General features: G+C 44.0%; 1 long non-coding RNA gene across 1 annotated transcript; it reads left to right on the top strand.

The window, feature by feature from the left end:
* Nucleotides 1-1,105: 1,105 nt before the first annotated feature.
* LOC138282314 (uncharacterized) lies at nucleotides 1,106-12,369 on the top strand. The gene is made up of 3 exons (XR_011200916.1): nucleotides 1,106-1,441; nucleotides 10,537-10,744; nucleotides 11,354-12,369. It is a non-coding gene; the product is annotated as an uncharacterized lncRNA (long non-coding RNA).
* Nucleotides 12,370-16,302: the final 3,933 nt, after the last annotated feature.

Genomic DNA, 16,302 nt, shown 5'->3' with positions numbered 1-16,302 from the left:
AAATATGATTAGTACGTATGCCCAGTTGTTTTCACAGGGGCTTCAGCCAGGTCCGACGGGGAGAAATATATGAAGGACAGCCCAAAAAAACATGGGGAACAGTTTCCAAACGATGCTGCAAGCTGGGCACAGAACAGGGCGTTTGGGGCCCATTTGCTAGTAAATGCTCTCAGGGGGAGCAACCAGACCCTAATTTGGAAAAAGAGTTTCCTATCTACCATAGTTAATTCAATTATTTGAATACAATTCGCCCTCTCAGTCGCCACACTCTTACCCCTGCAGGCCCGGGCTGTAGCTGCCACTCCTCCTCCAGGGTGTGCCGGGGGAGCTCCGCGGGGCCCCGTGCGGTAGCAGATAGTTCATGCCGTAGGTGCTTGCCTTGTTCTCGCGCTTCCGGCGGCCAGGGTGGTACTGGTGAAGGTGGTCATAGTAGTTTGGGTGGTGTAAGGGTGTAGCAGGCGCGGGTTCGGGACGGGTACAGCCCGGACAGTGCACGGAGCGCCGATGCCGTGGAAGCTGCTGCTGTGGGCAGTGCGCCCGGTGCGAGTTGATGTATCCGGGGGGGAGGGGGGCTATCAGAACCTGGGGAAGAAGCCGGGGAGAGCGGAGGACTTATTTCGGCAGGAGTATTTAGGAGTATTAGACAGAGGTAGTGGGGATAACAACAGTCTGGACCCCCAGAGGCACGGGAGCTCCCAGCAGGAGGACCACGCAATCCCTGCTGAGAGGTCTCCCATATTTGCATCCAGAAGGCATTGGCAGGGCCCTTCTGCTCCGGCTGAATCCAGCCTACTCTGGGATCCATACAGGGGCCGCGCGGGGGGCTTCACAGAGGCACCGGTGCCATTACTGGGTCTGTCAGGGGGGAGAGGCTGTGAATAAGCTTGATGTGAAGGGCAACCTGCTGCTATCTCAAGGATCCGCTTTCTGGCTCCTTCAAACTGAAACGCTGGACCAATGTGGCGGCGTCCTATCTCTCGAGCCGGGAGAGGAAGAAACTGCGCATGCGCGCAGGGAATTTAAACTTCATTCTTCACGCCGCCTTGGCAACCGCGCACGCGCGCTAGCAATGCGACCCCTCTGAGCACCACTGGCAGCAGGAGCAGGAAGAGAGGACGCGCGCCTAATGGGAGGGGTCAGGTCTCCTTAGAGTACAACCCGCGGAGAGGGGAGGAGGGACTGCCAGGCGCTGGCCTCCCCTAACTGTTCGGGAGCACTGGAAGCCCTCCCCTCCTTCTCCTCCGTCCGTGGCTCGAGACCCCTGTCTTAGGAGAAGGGGGTGTCACTTCAGGAGCGGACCGGCCACTCTAGCCGTTAGTGATGGAATTCACGTGGGAGAGGTAGTCGCGAGCTGTGACGTAACAGTCGTGTGTGCCCGCGCCTCCGCTAGTATTATAGTGAGCACCTGGGCTGTGTGGCTCGTTTCGAAGTGGCGGGGAAGGTAAAGGCCAAGAAAATACGTGAAAGTTGCCGCCATCTTGAAATGAAAATATTAGATGATGCGCAAGCAACACCGCGGGGTGCGCTTTCGTGCTTCTTAGTCTGTAAATAACCGCATTATTTGTAAACGTTTTAACGAGTCCTGTAATCTTTCACGTTCAGTATACAGCAGCCCTTGAAGGACAATACTTGTATTCGTTTTTTTAATTTGAAAACAGATTGTTGCCTTCTCTCAGTACATAATCGAAAAACCCCAGAGACATTTTAAACAAATGTATAAGTTGGAATGTTGTACTTTTCTGCGTTCTGCGGTCAGTAGGCTTGTTGAGCTGGGGGGCCAATGACGGACGACACCTTCAAGGATGAAGTCTTGACGTTCTCCCAACCATTCATGCCAACAGACCTGGTTCGGGAACCAAAAATGGCTTTATTTTGTATGTCTCTCGCTTGAAATTGTCTCCGCTTCAGTATAAGTCCTTGGGGCAAATGTACACCGATTATATTGATATTTTAAATCTTCCACTTTGCTTTTTTTTAAATGTTGACATGTATGCCTAACTTGGGACCCTGGTGCTTTGTTGACAGATGTACAGCGCTGGGTGAGTCCTCGCGCAGAATGCGAACAGTTAAGAGGAAAATGTTTTTGACAAACAGTCATGGGACTTTAGTGTAGGGAAGAAAGTAGGAGAATGCTAAAATATATCTATTTTTCCTGGGACAAAAGGCAACAGTCTCCCGCCGGAATCCATTTAAACCTAGCGAGGACAGAGTTTAAAGCAGGTGTGGTAAATGGGGTACTGTCATTCCATATTAAATGTTTAATTTAATGTCCATTTATTGTGGTAGCACCACCTTTGTTGGCTATAGGCAGGATGTGTGTTGGGGAGATGCTACCACCAATAACGGGCTTTCATGCATGAGCAAGGAGTGTGTGTGTGTGTAGTCTCCATATTAACCCCTTCGCTGCCAGGCCTTTTCCCCTCCTGTGCCTAGCCTTTTTTTTGCTATTTGGGGCAGTTCGCGCTTAGGCCCTCATAACTTTCTGTTCACATAGGCTACCTACGCCAGATTTGCGTCCTTTTTTTCCAACATCCTAGGGATTCTAGAGGTACCCAGACTTTGTGGGTTCCCCAGAAGGAGGCCAAGAAATTAGCCAAAATACAGTGAAAATATCGTTTTTTTAAACAAAAAAATGGGAAAAAGGGGCTGCAGAAGAAGGCTTGTGTTTTTTTCCCCTGAAAATGGCATCAACAAAGGGTTTGCGGTGCTAAAATCACCAGCTTCCCAGCTTTCAGGAACAAGCAGACTTGAATCAGAAAACCCAACCTACCAAACCAGCACATTTCTGAAAACTAGACACCTAGGGGAATCCAAGATGGTTGTGACTTGTGGGGCTCTGACCAGGTTCTGTTACCCAGAATCCTTTGCAAACCTCAAAATTTGGCCAAAAAAACACTTTTTCCTCTCATTTCGGTGACAGAAAGTTCTGGAATCTGAGAGGAGCCACAAATGTCCTTCCACCCAGCATTCCCCCAAGTCTCCCGATAAAAATGGTACCTCACTTGTGTGGGTGGGCCTAGCGCCCACGAAAGGAAATGGCCCAAAACACAACGTGGACACATCACATTTTTTCACAGAAAACAGAGGTGTTTTTTGCAAAGTGCCTACCTTTTCGACTTTAGCCTCTAGCTTAGCTGGCCCCCGGGGGGGCAGAAATGGCCTAAAATAAATTCCCCTCCCCCCTAAACCCCCCCTCCCCTTGCGTGATGGCGCTAAAAAATGATCCTCAGTGCCTAGTGGTTTCTACCACCTAAAATCGGCCGATCTGCCCCCAAAGCGGGCAGAAATGGCCTAAATACAATTTGCCCCTCCAGGGGAGCGACCCTTGCCTAAGGGGTCGCTCCCCATCTAAAAAAAAAACAAAATTTTTTTTTAGCCCTGGCGCCTTGAGGTTTCTGCCCCCCCCCCCCCTCAGGCAGATCAGCCTAATACCAATAGGCTGTTCTGCCCCCGGGGGGGGCAGAAATGGCCTAAAATAAATTTGACCCCCCACTGCCTCCACCCCCCCCCCATGGAGCGACCATTGCATATAAGGTCGCTCCCCTTGCGTGACGGCGCAAAAAAAAGATCCCTGGTGCCTAGTGGTTTCTGACCCCCAAATACAATTTGCTCCTCCAGGGGAGCGACCCTTGCCTAAGGGGTCGCTCCCCATCTCTCAAAAAAACAAAACAAAAAAGACACTAATTTTTTTTTAGCCCTGGCGCCTAGAGGTTTCTGCCCCTAATAACAATAGGCCGATCTGCCCCGGGGGGCAGAAATGGCCTAAAATATATATGTGCCCCCCACCCCTCCCCCAGGGAGCGACCCTTGCCTACGGGGTCGCTCCCCTTGCCTGACGGCGCAAAAACAAAGATCCCTGGTGCCTAGTGGTCTCCTAAAATCGGCCGATCTGCCCCCAAAGCGGGCAGAAATGGCCTAAATACAATTTGCCCCTAAAGAGGAGCGACCCTTGCCTAAGGGGTCGCTCCCCATCTGTAAAACAACAACTAAAATCCCCGGTGCCTAGTGGTTTTTGCCCCCGTTGGGGGCAGATCGGCCTAATTAAAATATGCTAGGGGCAGAAATGGCCTAAAATAAATTTGCCCCCCAGGGGAACGACCCTTGCCTAAGGGGTCGCTCCCCTTACGTGAAATTCACGAACAAAAAAAACAACTCCCTGGTGTCTAGTGGTTTTTGCCCCCCTTGTGGGCAGATTGGCCTCATAAAAATAGGCCAATCTGCTCCCAAGGGGGGCAGAAATGGCCTAAATATAATTTGCCCCCTATCGGAGCGACCCTTGCCTAAGGGGGCACTCCCCACACCTAAAACAAAAAATAAACAAAAACAAAAGAAAAAAAATATAGATCCCTGGTGCCCCCCAGGGGGGCCCCCCTTTCTGCTAATAATAGGCCGATCTGCCCCAGGGGGGGAGAAAAGGCCTTTAAAAAAAAATTGCTTTTGGGCCTTGTCATTGCACTTTTTTTCTTTTCCCTGCACTGGTCCGTCAAACACAATCCAGAAGTTGGCCTAGTGACCCTTTCGTGGGTCCCGTCAGACACTGCAGTGCCAGTCTGGCGTGGAGCAAGCCTGATAATGATACATGAGGGCCCCTGCTTCTGAGAGGGCTCACACTTCTGATTTACTTAGATTCCAAAGGGCAGTCCTTTGGGAACTATGGGCCAGATGTACGAAATAATTTTACCCGTTCTGTGTCTATGGGAAAAAGCTTTCGTACATATGGCCCTGTGAGTGGTCTTATCTTGGAACAGTGTACCTTTTTTTGAAGATTATGTAATAGCAAGGAGGTCGTACACTGGACCAATTAACCTCCTCATCCCCAATTTTTTGTGAATTAATGTACTACTATGTCATAATGAGATGTATAACCTTTGTTTTACATTAACTCACAGTGCTAACTGGGGGTCACTCCTGCATCGAAGTTTGGTTCCTTCAGGTCCTGGGGGCTGCGGGTGCAGTGTTGGTTCCAGGCGTCGGGTCCCTTGTTACAGGCAGTCGTGGTCAGGGGGAGCCTCTGGATTCTCTCTGCAGGTGTCGCTGTGGTGGTCAGGGGGGGTCGTCTCTGGTTACTCACTGGCTCGCAGTCGCCGGGGAGTCCTCCCTGAAGTGTTGGTTTTCTGCATGTCGAGCCGAGGGCATTGGGTGCAGAGTCTCCCGCTTCCGGCGGGAAACGTTAAGTCTTCAGGCGACCCTCTGCCTTGCCCAGGTGGTGGCTGTCCCGAGAAGCACACCCCTGTGTCTGCCTGCACCGCTAGAGTGACCCCCGGGTCCCTCCATTGAAACCTATACAAAACCCGACGCCTGCTTTGCACACTGCACCCGGCCGCCCCTGTGCCGCTAAGGGTGTGTTTTGTATGCCTACTTGTGTCCCCTCCCCAGTGCTCTCCAAAAGCCCCCTGGTCTGCCCCCCGAGGACGCAGGTACTTACCTGCTGGCAGACTGGAACCAGAGCACCCCTATTCTCCATAGGTGCCTATGTGTTTTGGGCACCTCTTTGACCTCTGCACCTGACCGGCCCTGAGCTGCTGGTGTGGTAACTTTGGGGTTGCCTTGAACTCCCAACGGTGGGCTGCCTATGCCCCAGGACTGAGACTTGTAAGTGTTTTACTTATCTCTTAATCTAACCTTTACTTACCTCCCCCAGGAACTGTTGATTTTTGCACTGTGTCCACTTTGAAAACAGCTTATTGCCATTTTTACAAAGACTGTACATGATATTGTTTTCATTCAAAGTTCCTAAAGTATCTAAGTGAAGTACCTTACATTTAAAGTTTTAATTGTAAATTTTGAACCTGTGATTCCTAAAATAAACTAAGAAAATATATTTTTCAATATAAAAACCTATTGGCCTGGAGTAAGCCTTTGAGTGTGTGTTCCTCATTTATTGCCTGTGTGTGTACAACAAATGCTTAACACTACCCTCTGATAAGCCTACTGCTCGACCACACTACCACAAAATAGAGCATTAGAATTATTTACTTGGACTCTGTGCACACTATTTCTTACTTTGAAATAGTATATACAGAGCCAACTTCCTACAAGTGGTATCAGCAGACAGATTTGTGAAACTTTCTAAATGTTTGTGGGAGGACGTAAACACATTGTTGGAGATAGTGGTCCCAGCTGATATGTGGGTTGAATGTAAGAGAGCAGTGGATTGACCAACAAGTGAACCAGAAAGGGATAGAGTAACGGTTGCACCTTGGTGATGAAACATTACTATAAGGTGATTGAGTTACTGAAGACCAGAATTTCTCCAGAAAATATGGACTGGCAGAGAATTGACAGAACGGTTCAAGAGTCCAAAGAGTCAATACATACCTACTATGAAAGATTGTTAAAGGCGTTCACAGAGTACAGTGGTAAGGATGCAATTGAGCCGAAAGACATGTTGCATTTTGTATTTAGGTTTGTCGAAGGTTTGAGACCAGAAGTAGATCAGATGATTAAGAGTCATTTGATCTTCTGGCAGGCAAAGCTGATTGATGAGGTGTTGCAGTATGCAAAATACTGTAGTGATGAGATTGAATTAAAGCAGAAAAAGCTGAAGGAGAAAGCAATGGTGATGCACATAAAGGAAGCTCAGGCAGGAGTGCAGGGAGCTTTAGTACCGTCTATGCCGCCACAGCAGAGAACTGTTATGTTCCAGCCTCAGATAAGAGGTAGATGTCTTGGAATTGACATGATGCGTGGTCCGGAGTTGGGTACTGTAGTGGTTCAGAATGACATGCAGGGGATGAAAAGGATGTTACCGAGTCATTTGTGCGGAAACGTGGGACATTGGAAGCGGGAGTGTCCGTTGATGGCACGGGATGGTGTCGTTCAGCAAGGTGGTGATGTCAGTACATTTCAAACTGTGAAAGTCCCAAGAATGAAAGGATTTATTCCTAATGTTCAGAATTGAGTGCAGAATTTTCAACCCATGCAGCAAATTCAAGTGCCACGTGCACAATTAACACAGTTGCAACCAATGCAGCAGCAGGTTCCCATGGTACTTAGACAGCAAATGCAGATACCTCAAGCCCCGATGAATCAGCAACAGGTGATGCTTACTCAGCAGGTCACAGGCCAGAGACAAGACAGAAGTAATGACACAGTACACCAATTTCCATTTTACAGTGAGGATGAAATAAACGAAGAATGGATGAGGGACAGTTCGGATGAAGGACCGTGTATGCTTGCAGCATCCCTAGAAGTAGATCAGAGAGGACCTTTCGTGAAGGGAAAGGTGATGGGTTACAAGGTCTCATTTTTAGTGGACACAGGAGCTACACGCTCTACAGTAAGAAGTGTGAAGGTCCCGAATTTACCTCTTTCAGGCAGAACGGTCCAAGTTGTGGGAGTGGAGAATAGACAGTTGACAAATCCAATCACAGACCCAGTGCAGGTTGAGATCGGCAATCACCAAGGACTACATAGATTTGTAGTATGTGATGCGAGTCCAGTATCCCTACTGGGAAGAGATTTACTGTGTAAGACGAAATGCTCCATTAATTTTTCAGATACTGGAATAGAAGTACAAACTAATAGCGATGATGAAGAGGAACAGGTGTCTGGGACAATGGTTAACAATGTTAATTAAGAATACCCATTGGTTGAGTTTTTCCCAATGTTTATTGTGCGAGAATTGCATGCAGATTTACAGGGAATTGTAAAAAAAGAAGTCTGGGACCTGATAGGAAAAGAAGTAGGTCTGATTATGGGAGTGGAGCCGATTAAGATCACTTTGAAGCCAAATGTAGTATTTCCACAACTTCCACAGTATAACATGCCACAAGATGTTCTGATGAAGGTAGCTCAAATAATTGGTGATTTTCTAAAACAGAGTTTTAAAGGAAGTGTTAAGCAGTCCATGTAATTCACCAATAACGGACTTAAAGAAGCCATGTGGGAATGTGCGCATTGTGTAGGATTTGCGAAAAGTGAACGATTTAGTGGTTGTGTTGTCCAGTAGTGCCAAATCCAGCAGTGATACTGTTTAAGATTCCTTGCGATGCAGAGTGGTTCACAGTGTCGGCTTGTCACAAGCTTTCTTTTCTGTGCCTCTTCATGAGGATAGTCAGTTTCTTTTTAGTTTCAAAATCCTTAATAGAGTCTACAGATGGTGCAGGCTTCCACAAGGGTAGACGGAGTCACCATCACTGTTTAATCAGATTTTGAAAAATAATCTGGAGTCATTGGAATTGCCATACCAATCGACTCTAATACATTGATGATTTTCTGATTGCATCCAGGACAAGGGACGAGTGTAAGTACAACTCGATTGGCCTGTTGAACCATTTGGGAAATTTTGGACATAAGGTGCCACCTGTAAAATTACAGTATTGTCAAAAATCAGTGAAATACTTGGGACATCAGCTTGAAAAGGGATTAAGGAGAATCTCCAGAGAAAGAATTACTATGATACTGCAGAGAAGTCCTACGACCTCTCAGAGAAATGTCAGACTGTTTTTGGGAACGGTGGGGTACTGTAGACAGTGGATCCCCAAACTTTGCTGAGATTGTGAAGCCCCTACAGCACTTGACACACAAGGAATTTACAGATCCCATTACCTAGATGAAGATCAGATGAAAGCGTTCACTGAATTAAGAGAGAGTTTGTGCAGAGCTCCAGCGTTGGGAATGCCTGATTACACAAAGCCATTCACATTGTTTTGTCATGAACGTGATGCTTGTACTTTGTCTGTTTTGACACAGGTTCATGGAGGTGCTTATCGCCCAGTAGCCTATTTTTCAGCTACCTTGGACCCAATCGCAGCAGCTTTACCAGGTTGCCTGCGTGCAGTAGCCGCAGTTGGTCAAAGTCTTTCCCAATGTGAGGGGGTAGTCATGGGATACCCTTTGACGGTAATGGTACCACACTCTGTTGACATTTTACTAACAAGGACAGAAACACAATACTTGACGGGTGCAAGATTGACAAGGTATGAGACGAGCATATTGGGTACTCTAAATGTGACATTGAAAAGATGTACATTGCTGAATCCAGCAACATTGCTTCCAAGTGAAACTGTTGAAATTGAAAAAGAAGAAGAAATTGAGCATGATACTTTTGAGATAACTGAGCTGTGTACAAAACCAAGACCTGATATTAGAGACACTCTTTTAGAAGAAAATGACCAAATTGTCTTTGTTGATGATTCGTGTCTCAGAGATGGAACAGGGACATTGAGGGCAGGATATGCAGTATGCACAATTACAGGCATGTTAGAAGATTCCTGGCCTCCAGGTGTATATTCTGCACAAGTGGCAGAATTGGTTACTCTTACTAGAGCATGCTATGTTTCTGCGAGACTAAGAGTCACAATCTATACAGATAGTCGATACAGATTTGGAATTGTTAATGATTTCTATCTGCTGTGGTCACAACGAGGTTTCCTGACCTCTACTGCAACACCTGTGAGAAATGGTGACAAAATTAAAGAGTTGTATGCAATACAGTTACCTGAAGAAATTGCAGTGGTAAAATGCATTGCACACCAAAAGACGCAAGATTACGTTGCATTGGGAAATGGATATGCAGATCAAGTCGCAAGGTTTTGCGCATTGAACTGTATATCTTTTAAAGACAAGTGGGAATTGATGCCTGAGAAAGAAAATAATTGCACAAGTTATGTCTTAAAAGTGATTGATACTCTAGAAGAATTGAAAACCTTGCAGGAGAATGCAGACCAGGAGGAGAAACGACTTTGGGTCAAGTCGAAATGTATCCAAAGACCTGATGAAAATTGGGTTTCTGAGGAGGGTCAAATGGTGTTGTCCAATAGCTTATTGTCTCAGATGGCCAGGTACTAACATGGCCAGGCACATATTGGAAGGGATGCCATTGTCAGATTGTTCAAGGTTGATTGGTTCAATCCAAAATTCAGGCAAGCAGCAGAGGCAGTGTGTCATTGATGTGTAATTTGTCAGCAACTAAATGCAGGAAATGGGACAGTGGAGAATTTGAGCCACATTGTAAGAGCAGGGAGTCCATTCAGCAGGATGCAGTTGGATTTCATTGAGATGCCTGCATGTGGTTGTTTGAAGTACGTGTTGGTGATTTTGTGCATCTTTAGTCATTGGATTGGAGCATACCCCACACAAAGAAACGACAGTCTCACGGTTGGGAAGCTGTTGCTTAGAGAGTTAATACCATGGTTCGGATTTCCAATCTCTTTAGAATCAGATAGGGGAACTCACTTCAATAACGAGGTGATCGAACTCTTATGTGCAGCAATAAACATTGAGCAGAAGTTGCATTGTAGTTATCGCCCAAAAGCTTCAGGACTAGTGGAACAAATGAATGGTACATTGAAATCAAGAATTGCCAGGATGTGTGCCGGTACCAATCTGAAGTGGCCAGAAGCATTACCTTTGGTGTTGCTGTCAATACGAAACATACCTGACAGAAAGACAGGGCTGGCGCCCCATGAGAGCCTCATGGGCAGAGCAATGAGATTGCTGGCAATTCCAGCCAATGCACTTGTCAATATTACAGATGATATGGTGTTGGACTACTGCAAATGTCTGGCTGATGTGGTTCGCTCTTTCTCTCAGCAGGTGCAGGCCACTACCCTGCCACTCATCCATGACCCAGGTTACAGTCTGAGAGCTAGAGATTGGGTCGTCATCAAAAAAGCACATTCGAAAAACATGTTTGGGATCGCGTTGGAAAGGTCCCTACCAGCTGGTGTTAACAACTACAGCAGCTGTAAAGTGTGCAGGACTGTCAAATTGGATACATGCAAGCCATACAAAAAGAGTGGTGAGTCCGCCAGAACATGAAGAACTGTTGTTGAGAGCACCAACAACAGCAAAACAAGTGGCTGCACATGAACCAGAACCAGAACAAGAGCAAGCTGAACCTGCTTCACTGGGCAATTGGTTTAGTCAAATTTGGAATGGGGTATTATTGAAAATTGTACAGGGAGGATTAATTGTGATTATTTCTATATTAGGATCATGGGGTATATGCAAATAATGGCAAAGGATGAAAATAAGATGGAAAAAACCCAGGGGAAGAATCTAGAGGGAAATGTAAGAAGAAGACAAAATACAACAGAAACAAATCTGTAAAATGTTGATAAGGAAAGGTGTGATGACATATTTAGTCATCAGAGGAGGGACTGTTGAAGTAGATATGCTAATTAGAAAATTATGAATGATCCTGTGTTTTGAATAATAAAACGTAGAAAAATTAATCTTAGAAAAAAATAATGTGCACGTTTGAAAATGTGTCCCCGGGGCCTGTCAGCTATTTATACAATATTGTACTAAAATAATTGAAATAGTGTGAAAAAATCAAAATAAATAAGAATAATGTAGTAATATGTCATAATGAGATGTATAACCTATGTTTTACATTAACTTGCAGTGCTAACTTAGCTGAAATAAAGGCCTAGCCTTCCTAGGCCTTCAAAACGAAGAGCTGAAATACTAAACGCCTTGCAAGAAACTGGATGCATGAACTGTCCCTGAACCGCCCGATGTTAAAGTTGCTTAGCTAGAATTTTCTGCAATGTACCGGCGACAGGACATGATGAAGACAATTTGATACAGTTATGTGTAGCATAGGCTAAATGTACTTTCCCAGTACTTGAACAATGAAGGCACTGACTGAAGAGGAACATGCAACAATTTTGATACCTGAAGAGCCGGATGATGAGGACATCGTATGGTGAACCAATCCACATCTTGTGAATTAACTGATATTAAAATTGGTAGATTTGGTAAACAAATTCTATAGGTTAAAGTCATATCTGCTGACTGACTGACCAATTAGGAATTAGGGGACGGACTGGGAGATCCTAATAAAAAGTCATGACAAGGGGCTAAAAGCGGGAGATGCTGGAAAATTTGGGGAGATGCGAGGGGAGAATTGATGACGTCAGGAGACCCTGTCTGAGGTTCTGTCTGTGGGCTCATATTCTATGAGCCTGATCTGTGGCTGACTAATTGATGACCCGAAGACGAAGTCTGACTTGTTGCTGATCCATCCTGGATAGGTAGCTATGAAAATGTGATTGACGATTTTTATGCCTTTTCTTCTAGGTACCAACTGTGCTGATTAGAGAAATTCTCACTTAGATGGATTTTTTCCAAATTGATGCTTTCTCTAAAATGTTTTCGCATGAAGACCCACATGCTGATGCTAATCTTGGATAGGTAGGCTGTTAAGGGTGACGTTGACAGTGACAATTGATGGACAAACTTATTTGCTGAACTCTGCTATTAATGCTGGTATTCTTGGCTTATGGAATTGCGTTTTCTCATATGTTGTTCTTGAAGTGGTGACATTAATGAATTAATAAATTGGGTGAATTGAATAAAAATTGAACTAACAGAGGATTTAGAGTTGTAATGAACAGGGAAATAAAAATTGTTAACTTATTACTGAGTTATGGTTATTCATAAGTAGTTGATTCTTCAAAAATGTTTCTTGGTTACTGATGTTAATTATAGATCTAGTAATCACTGTATGACTAGGATACTCCATGCGATTCAAAAGTTTTATTGACCTATACATGTCCTCTTATAAGTTTACTTACTAAAGACCAGGAGTGCTAGCAAGGGTAAGTATTTCTTCAGTGAGTGAAAGGTGGATTTGCTATTTTTGCTGTTAGTAGACGATGTGGGCACACATGTGAAGAATGCCTCAGAAAGCTCCACTTCTGGCCCTTCTGCCTCCAGATTCAGATAGTCTTCACCTCCAAGAAAGAAAGCCATGAAGTCTAGGGTGTATGAGGAAAATGAAGCTTTTGAGGACAATATCAGATGCGTATTGTGGGAAACGCTCTCTGGTATTCACCTAAAAAACAGTAACAGGTCCGACTTTAATAGACTGCTTTTTCTTCTGTGCAGGAAGAGCTGGTACCCTCAATTGATCACCATGATAAACATATTCAAAGGAGGTTAATACCTGAAATACTTGTCAGAATCAGTATGAATATAGTATTTTCGTAAGGTGAGATATCCAGTACTTTCTCCAAGCTAGTGCTAAGGTAGGTTATGAAGACTTAAATTCCATACTTGCTTATTCACCAACATGGTTTAATATTCTGTGTGAATGAAAATATCCTGACAAGATTATTATGCCACAATTTATGTCTAAACTTTTTCTAATAGATGAGACGGCTAAGAAAATTTAAGATTCTGTCATCTTAGAATTTGTAGTAGTGTCTGGTGGTGAGAACATCCGTGGCTGAAGAAGACCTAACTCTGAGGAATGGGGAACTCTGCATTGTAAAAAAATGCTTATGCAGGAACATACTTATTTATGAGGACTATGATGTCAGACTTTAAAGAACTAAAAGTTTATAAAAACAAGTAGGTTTCCTGTCATTTGATGTTGTCAGGGAAGCTGCTCTTGCAGAAGTAATTGTAGCAGCAAAAAATAATTCTACACAGAAGATTGTAGCCCCGCGTATGCAGTTTCAAAGGAATAAGCTGGTTTGACATGAACTTGTTAAAAAGTTTCATAGGAAAAAGAACATAAACCTCCATTCTTAAGGCAACCTCACAGCACAGCTTCTTTGTATAAGCAGAATTTGATTCAGAAAACCTTCAAGACATCGTGGGCATGGGGAACCCTTTCATTCCTATACCCCAAAAAGACAAGCCCAGTTACATTTTATTCAGCATCACTTCATTTTTCTAGCATTAGCCACATTTGCAGTGTTGTTTATTTTCCCTAGCTGTTTTTCTTTTGCCTAGGAAAGTATAACGTTCTTAGCACTGCAATCATTTCACTTTGTGCTTTCCTCAAGGCTTCAGTCAGATAGGGTTACCTACAGAAATGGTACGCTGTGTCTCCAACATTCACAGAAACATACATATCCTTACGTGGGGACCTTGTCTTAGAACATCACTTCTCTGTCCCATACACGTTAAAGGGAGATTCCAACTAGATGACCACAACTGCATGCTGATTGCTGAACGTCTTCGCTACAGCTGCTTGCTCAGACTGCCAAATCCCTGTCCTATATGGGGATGGTGCCTTTCTAGACAACAGGCTTCCTTGCTCAGGTATGAGGGATGATGTTTTCCGAGGGGGTAAACCTGAAGGGCAGATTAGGATTTATCACGCTGTGCTCTAACACATGTTCTAACATAGCTTAGGTAGGAAGTATATATATATATATATTATTTCTAGTGACAGTATGGTGGGACTGTTTTTGTGTTTCACTCTTTTTGTCACAGTTTTGCTTCTACTGTGTTTTATCATCCTAGTTATTACAATACATGGCATTTTATTTATGCAGTTACTTCAATGAATCTTATTGAACTATACTCTGCTTCTGTTTATCTTTGCCTGTGTGAGACTAATGTAACTGAGAGAAAGGGATGAGATCTGATCGACTACGATTCCCCTGAGGAATCTTCTTTGTCAGTGTAATGATATCTGCATTTAAGCACTGCTCCATCTTGACCAGCCTAGCTGCACACCGTCACATTGGTGATCAACGGATCCATTTTGATTATAGACTCCATTTTTTCCGTCACGCAGCTTTAGACACCACGCAGTTATTTTTTAGTGCACATGTTATGCAATGTGTTTTTTGCTCATGTTTTCACTCTGCATGCTCTTTCTCATTACATGCTAGGATATAATATGGGGGAGTCAGAGAGATAAGGATGTATGAGGATGATGTTTATGGTACAGCAGGTAACGGTTTAGTTTTGGAGAAGCACCTTGGGATCTTTGCCATTCCCAATGTGTTCTTTTCAGAACTGACCTGATGTAGCCAAAATTTTTAATAACAATTCACATGATGGGAGGGGTTTTCAAGAATTCTCCTCTCTGGATTGTTTAAGGTATGTAAGAGACGGAAACCAGATTGACTGAGAACTGATTGAACTCGAGCAGAACAGGGATGCTGGTGTCTGCTGTTTTTCCCTTGATGGTAGCTCTCTCTTCATGGTCGACTGGGTTCACGACCGGTTGTTGCTGGCAAAGAGATGAAGCAAATTCAAATTTGTCCTATGGTGATGAATTTTTAACTTACTTTCAGCTTTGCATTGTGTGTGTGTGTGTGTGTGTGTGTGTGTGTATATACATTTGGTTGGGACAGCGTGTGTTTGTTTGTTTATGGTGGGCACATTATTGATTTTCTTTTTGTGCCTATGTACCACTTTTTGCGGGTCGACTTTACCTGCATTTAAATTCTTTTCAATAAATAGCAGCCGATGAAATTACTCGTTAGTGGTCTTTCACTATTTTTACGAGCCTGTCTTTGGATGATGTGCAGCCCTTGGTGTGCGATTATAATGCACCAGTTCTCTTGAATACATATATATATATATATATATATATATATATATATATATATAAATAATTGTTGTTAATAGATTGAAGTAGAATATCCCTAACGCATGTTTTCAAGATTTCAAGATTATTATGATTTCATTACAGTGATTATTTTTGAATGTGCACTTTTAGTTGTATACTTTCAGCCTTCTGCTGCAGACCTTGCAAAGTGTTTTAATAAATACATTTCTCACGCTAAGAGTGCCGTATTTCATAAATTCCTTTGTTTGTGTATTTCCTCTTTGTCTGTAATGAAGCAACACACATTGGCGTAGTCGGACAGTCTGAAGAAGGGGTTAATAGTTGAAAGTGTACAATTTAAAAGTGAAGTTTGTTTGGCAGAAAGTCAAAAGCAGCCTCACCTTCTGCTTCTAAAAACGTGTGAGAAAAGCATGTGTGAAATTCCTGGATGGGTTAGGGAACCTTATAATGTTTTAGCAAATGAGTTCTCTCATTTATCCGGATTGTCTATATTTTGGGATGAATGTTTAGGTGAAGCAGAGCCACACAATTTATTATTAGGTTTGAAAAAAGTACCTTTTGAAGGGAAGGATGACATTTCAGTTTTTCGCAGACGGGTTGGATAATTTTGTCTGCCTACAGGAAAATGCATGAGAAGTGCAAGCAGTTAGAACAAGAAAATCAGCAATTAGAATAGCAACTTGTTGACACAAAAAATACTGTAGCTGTGCTGTCTTGCCAGAATAAGTTATTACAGGACAAGGCCGACACATGCCAAACCATTGCTGAGACTGCATCGGTCCAAGTTGCCCAGAACAAATACCGTAAACGCACAGGTAGAATAAATCAGAAAAAGTTCATTTAGCCATTGCCAAAGCTGGTTTCGACCGTAGCCCAGATTTGTGGGACACCAACATTTGGGACAGCAGTGATTTTTCAAACTCTAGTGATGAAGAGGTTGAAAAAGGTGGGGGCCAGTGTGAGCCAGAGGAGCAGAATGTGGTTCGTTCACAGCCAATATTTAGACGAAAATTGCAGCACACGCAACAGAATCC

Source organism: Pleurodeles waltl, chromosome 2_2 (genome assembly GCF_031143425.1).
Source record: "Pleurodeles waltl isolate 20211129_DDA chromosome 2_2, aPleWal1.hap1.20221129, whole genome shotgun sequence".
Taxonomy (NCBI): domain Eukaryota; kingdom Metazoa; phylum Chordata; class Amphibia; order Caudata; family Salamandridae; genus Pleurodeles; species Pleurodeles waltl.
The sequence above is the reverse complement of the archived record's forward strand: the minus strand, read 5'-3'. Positions and strand labels throughout refer to the sequence as shown.